Source organism: Oncorhynchus mykiss, chromosome 16 (assembly GCF_013265735.2).
Source record: "Oncorhynchus mykiss isolate Arlee chromosome 16, USDA_OmykA_1.1, whole genome shotgun sequence".
In the NCBI taxonomy this organism is placed as follows: Eukaryota; Metazoa; Chordata; class Actinopteri; order Salmoniformes; family Salmonidae; genus Oncorhynchus; species Oncorhynchus mykiss.
The window spans coordinates 73,743,591-73,749,879 of NC_048580.1; the positions used below are offsets into that span (position 1 = coordinate 73,743,591).

At 52.6% G+C, this 6,289-nt stretch overlaps 1 protein-coding gene across 3 annotated transcripts in view; it reads left to right on the forward strand.

Annotated features, from left to right (window-relative positions):
• The first annotated feature begins 4,894 nt into the window (after positions 1 to 4,894).
• LOC118939591 (vegetative cell wall protein gp1-like) overlaps positions 4,895 to 6,289 on the forward strand; it is a 17,354-nt gene continuing 15,959 nt past the window's right edge. Inside the window, exons 1-2 of one of the 3 annotated variants that reach the window (XM_036947783.1) lie at positions 4,895 to 4,997; positions 5,169 to 5,257. The gene's annotated coding sequence lies outside the window, so the exon portion shown is untranslated. Of the gene's footprint in view, positions 5,258 to 6,289 lie in introns of all 3 variants that reach the window. The other 2 variants (XM_036947784.1, XM_036947782.1) reach the window with 2 other exon arrangements.

The window sequence follows — 6,289 nt, forward strand, 5'->3', positions numbered from 1 at the left end:
GGGCATTTGATTGGTTGATTGAACTTATGGCTTTTCTCTGTGATCCAGGCTACAGAAACAACAAGGTGTACAGTCAGATCCTTGTTGGCGACAGGATGCTGGCTACAGGATGCCGGCGACAAGATGCCGGCTACAGGATGCTGGCGAACAGGATGCTGGCTACATGATGCTGGCGACAGGATGCTGGCGACAGGATGCTGGCGACAGGATGCTGGAGACAGGATGCTGGCTACAGGATGCTGGCGACAGGATGCTGGCTACAGGATGCTGGCGACAGGATGCTGACTACAGGATGCTGGCGAACAGGATGCTGGCTACATGATGCTGGCTACAGGATGCTGGTGACAGGATGCTGGCGACAGGATGCTGGCTACAGATAAATGTCCAGACTTCCTCTACAAACTCATCTGTTGGAGTGACAACCCTGCAGACAGACCGGACTTCAAGGAGTTCGGGCCCAAACTGGAGAACATCAACCGCTATGAGCTGGAACAGGGCTCCTGAGTGGCGCAGCGGTCTAAGACACTGCATCTCAGTGCAAGAAGTGTCACTGCAGTCCCTGGTTTGACTCCAGGCTGTATCACATCTGGCCGTGATTAGGATTCCCATACGGCGGTGAATAATTGGCCCAGCGTCGTCCGGGTTTGGCCGGGAGTAGACTGTCATTGTAAATAAGATTTTGTTCTTAACTGACTTGCCTAGTTAATTAAAGGTTTAAAAAAAAATCTAAAAGTGACTGTTCCCTAACCCTGGCCTGTAGTGAATGTCCCTGGCCAAAGGAGGGCAGCAGAGTCATTGTCTCTCAGAGTAGAGGGGGTGTGGGGATGAAGGAACCAATGGGTTTCCTGGCTCGTCCAATATGTTAGGTACTGTAACCAACTAAGGCGTGACAACTAACAAACACATAGCTCTCTCTGATTGTTGGAAACTCAAGTTTGACTTAAATGTGTTTCCATTGGCAATCCTTGAGGCATCATTCATTATAGAAGTAGTCACGGTTAATAATTATATTAATGACGGGCATCTCTGTGTGTTGTAGATTTCCCTCAGGCGACATCCCAAATGGCACCCTATTCCCTATTTAGTGCACTAGCTTTGAGCAGGGCCCTATGGAAAAGGATGGTATTTGGGATGTCGGTCAGCCAGTCACCTGTTCACCCCTCCACCCAGTCAGCCAATCACCTCGTCAACACCCTACCCACTACCCCAGTATACCAATGAGAAGATGAGAATCTCATCTCAGTCCCTCTCCCTCTGTTGCTGTGGTGACCCAGGCCCAGTGTCTAGGGGACGGTCCCTCTTCCTCTGTTGCTGTGGTGACCCAGGCCCAGTGTCTAGGGGACGATCCCTCTTCCTCTGTTGCTGTGGTGACCCAGGCCCAGTGTCTAGGGGACGGTCCCTCTTCCTCTGTTGCTGTGGTGACCCAGGCCCAGTGTCTAGGGGACGATCCCTCTTCCTCTGTTGCTGTGGTGACCCAGGCCCAGTGTCTAGGGGACGGTCCCTCTTCCTCTGTTGCTGTGGTGACCCAGGCCCAGTGTTTAGGGGACGGTCCCTCTTCCTCTGTTGCTGTGGTGACCCAGGCCCAGTGTCTAGGGGACGGTCCCTCTTCCTCTGTTGCTGTGGTGACCCAGGCCCAGTGTCTAGGGGACGGTCCCTCTTCCTCTGTTGCTGTGGTGACCCAGGCCCAGTGTCTAGGGGACGATCCCTCTTCCTCTGTTGCTGTGGTGACCCAGGCCCAGTGTCTAGGGGACGGTCCCTCTTCCTCTGTTGCTGTGGTGACCCAGGCCCAGTGTCTAGGGGACGGTCCCTCTTCCTCTGTTGCTGTGGTGACCCAGGCCCAGTGTTTAGGGGACGGTCCCTCTTCCTCTGTTGCTGTGGTGACCCAGGCCCAGTGTCTAGGGGACGGTCCCTCTTCCTCTGTTGCTGTGGTGACCCAGGCCCAGTGTCTAGGGGACGGTCCCTCTTCCTCTGTTGCTGTGGTGACCCAGGCCCAGTGTCTAGGGGACGGTCCCTCTTCCTCTGTTGCTGTGGTTACCCAGGCCCAGTGTCTAGGGGACGGTCCCTCTTCCTCTGTTGCTGTGGTGACCCAGGCCCAGTGTCTAGGGGACGGTCCCTCTTCCTCTGTTGCTGTGGTGACCCAGGCCCAGTGTCTAGGGGACGATCCCTCTTCCTCTGTTGCTGTGGTGACCCAGGCCCAGTGTCTAGGGGGCGATCCCTCTTCCTCTGTTGCTGTGGTGACCCAGGCCCAGTGTCTAGGGGACGATCCCTCTTCCTCTGTTGCTGTGGTGACCCAGGCCCAGTGTCTAGGGGACGATCCCTCTTCCTCTGTTGCTGTGGTGACCCAGGCCCAGTGTCTAGGGGACAATCCCTCTTCCTCTGTTGCTGTGGTGACCCAGGCCCAGTGTTTAGGGGACGGTCCCTCTTCCTCTGTTGCTGTGGTGACCCAGGCCCAGTGTCTAGGGGACGGTCCCTCTTCATCTGTTGCTGTGGTGACCCAGGCCCAGTGTCTAGGGGACGGTCCCTCTTCCTCTGTTGCTGTGGTGACCCAGGCCCAGTGTCTAGGGGACGGTCCCTCTTCCTCTGTTGCTGTGGTGACCCAGGCCCAGTGTTTAGGGGACGGTCCCTCTTCCTCTGTTGCTGTGGTGACCCAGGCCCAGTGTCTAGGGGACGGTCCCTCTTCCTCTGTTGCTGAGGTGACCCAGGCCCAGTGTCTAGGGGACGGTCCCTCTTCCTCTGTTGCTGTGGTGACCCAGGCCCAGTGTTTAGGGGACGGTCCCTCTTCCTCTGTTGCTGTGGTGACCCAGGCCCAGTGTCTAGGGGACGATCCCTCTTCCTCTGTTGCTGTGGTGACCCAGGCCCAGTGTCTAGGGGGCGATCCCTCTTCCTCTGTTGCTGTGGTGACCCAGGCCCAGTGTCTAGGGGACGGTCCCTCTTCCTCTGTTGCTGTGGTGACCCAGGCCCAGTGTCTAGGGGGCGATCCCTCTTCCTCTGTTGCTGTGGTGACCCAGGCCCAGTGTCTAGGGGACGATCCCTCTTCCTCTGTTGCTGTGGTGACCCAGGCCCAGTGTCTAGGGGACGATCCCTCTTCCTCTGTTGCTGTGGTGACCCAGGCCCAGTGTTTAGGGGACGGTCCCTCTTCCTCTGTTGCTGTGGTGACCCAGGCCCAGTGTTTAGGGGATTCATCCAACAGGCCACCTTTAATACATTATCTCAAGGCCAGTGAGACCAGAATCAGAATGGCTACCGAGTGCCTCAAGATTTCCCAGGCCAGGATGGCTTCAATCACACCATCAACAGCTCATGCAGTGATACACTACATTTTGGGGGTTTGGGAAGCATCAAGAGACAACAACCGACAGGTTTGGGATAAGAACCCAGGTGGTCTCTTGTTTGGTAGCATCAAAGTGATAAAACTTTAGTTTTACAGAGGAAAATCTCAACCTCCAGTTAGATTAGAAAGTCTAGATACAGTTTATAAACTGCCATTAAAACATTAATAAACCTTTCATACATTATTCACTATGTAATACTTTGTTCACATTGTCTCTTTTTAGACAGACATGATTTGGTATACACCTCACTCAGGCTACTGAATACATCTCAGGCTACTGAATACATCTCAGGCTACTTCCTCCTTACAGAGTTACTATGTCCTCATCAGCACCTCACTCAGGCTACTGAATACATCTCAGGCTACTTCCTCCTTACAGAGTTACTATGTCCTCATCAGCACCTCACTCAGGCTACTGAATACATCTCAGGCTACTGAATACATCTCAGGCTACTGAATACATCTCAGGCTACTGAATACATCTCAGGCTACTGAATACATCTCAGGCTATTGAAGGAGGTCTAAGGACTGAAAAAACAGGTTTGTTCATTCATTTGTCTCGGAAATCCCCTGGGAGCAACCAGTCTGCCTGCCGAGGGAGACTATTTATTCATTAATTCAGGCTTACTGGGGGATACCTATGGGCTCTATGTTTTCTGTCCGGGGCTTATATAAATCTGGAGACAGTGGGAAGAGCTGAAGGAGCAGGTTCATTCCTCCTGTTGTATGTCCTCAGGCTACTGTACAGGGAGCTATTCATCAGGACATGTCTACACAGAGAGACAGAGAGAGAGAGAGAGAGAGAGAGAGAGAGAGAGAGAGAGAGAGAGAGAGAGAGAGAGAGAGAGAGAGAGAGAGACAGAGAGAGAGAGAGAGAGAGAGAGACAGAGAGAGAGAGAGAATTGAACCGATGCTCAGAAAACCTGCTCTCCTGCTCTGCCCACCTACCTCTCTCTATGTTTCTCTCGCTCGCTCTCTCAACTTTTTAATGAGGGTCACATGCCTAGAGTAATAAAGTCTAGATGACTACGTGACCAAGGTACATTTTGATGTCATGTCCATAAATATTCCCATCTTCCTTAGTTAAGTTAACTTCCTGTTGAACTTTAACCCATCTCACAACTAGCTAGCTCTGGCTTTCTCCTTTCTGTCTTTATTGTTGCTACAGAAAGAGAGAGGGGGGATGTCTTTAAACATACTCCCCTCCCTCCCTCCCTCCCCCCCTCCCTCCCTCCCTCCCTCCCTTGGAGAGAGCAAGCCAAGAATCCCTACCCTCCCTTCCTTCCTCCCTCCATCCAACCCTCCCTCCCTCCCTCCCTTCGAGAGAGCAACCAAGAATCCCTACCCTCCCTCCCTCCCTCCCTTGGAGAGAGCAAGCCAAGAATCCCTACCCTCCCTTCCTTCCTCCCTCCATCCAACCCTCCCTCCCTCCCTCCCTCCCTTGGAGAGAGCAACCAAGAATCCCTACCCTCCCTCCCTCCCTCCCTTGGAGAGAGCAAGCCAAAAAGCCCTACCCTCCCTCCCTCCCTCCCTCCCTCCCTCCCTTGGAGAGAGCAAGCAAAAAAGCCCTACCCTCCCTCCCTTCCTCCCTTGGAGAGAGCAAGCCAAGAAGCCCTACCAAAAGGTCAAGAAAGGTGGAGGGGTTGAGGAAGGAAGAGAGGACAAGGTGACCTCCTCAGCCAAACAGAGAGAGGGTGTCTCGATGCTGCAAGGAGCACACGAGGAGAGCTGTTGATAATATAAAGTTTGTAGTCTGTCTGGAGAGTTAACTGTCTGTGGGTTTCTTCTCTGCTCCACCAATCAATCCACTACGCTTACATTCTTCTTCCTGGTTTAGGTTCTCGAGATATCAGACTGACCGAATGAAGTGCTCACAACTCAACTAAACTTTGGGATAGTTTTAAAGAAGGATATCAGACCTGCAAGGTAAGAGTTTTATAATTAAAATAAAATAATTTGGCAGCATGCCTTGAAGTAGTCCAAGTGTTGGTTTATAGGGTCCTGATTGTTGCACCTATGGCTTGTTAGAGTGGCTTTAGACTGAGGGAGCACCCAGGTACTGTGCAACACTACTGTAGGTTACCAAATATTTCATCGTCTGCTATACAGGTACATACTGCCTGGTTCCAGATCTGTTTGTGTTGCTCTTAGAGTCATTGTCAGGCCAAACGGATGCAAACAGAACTGGGACAAGCCAGTCTCCTCAGTGTTGACCAGGTGGGTAAGTCACGATGGTGGGTAAGAGAGAGAGAGAGAGAGAGAGGTCACTATGGTGGGTAAGAGAGAGGGAGAGGTCACGATGGTGGGTAAGAGAGAGAGAGAGAGAGAGAGAGAGAGAGAGAGAGAGAGAGGTCACTATGGTGGGTAAGAGAGAGAGAGAAAGAGGTCACTATGGTGGGTAAGAGAGAGAGAGAGAGAGAGAGAGAGAGCTCACTATGGTGGGTAAGAGAGAGAGAGGTCACTATGGTGGGTAAGAGAGAGAGAGAGGTCACGATGGTGGGTAAGAGAGAGAGAGAGAGAGAGAGAGAGAGAGAGAGAGAGAGGTCACTATGGTGGGTAAGATAGAGAGCGAGAGAGGTCACTATGGTGGGTAAGAGAGAGAGAGAAAGAGGTCACTATGGTGGGTAAGAGAGAGAGAGAGAGAGAGAGAGAGAGAGAGAGCTCACTATGGTGGGTAACAGAGAGAGAGGTCACTATGGTGGGTAAGAGAGAGAGAGAGGTCACTATGGTGGGTAAGAGAGAGAGAGAGGTCACTGTGGTGGGTAAGAGAGGGAGAGGGGTCACTATGGTGGGTAGGAGAGAGAGAGAGGTCACGATGGTGGGTAAGAGAGAGAGAGAGAGGTCACTATGGTGGGTAAGAGAGAGAGAGGTCACTATGGTGGGTAAGAGAGAGAGAGAGAGAGAGCGAGAGAGAGAGAGAGAGGTCACTATGGTGGGTAAGAGAGAGCGCGAGAGAGG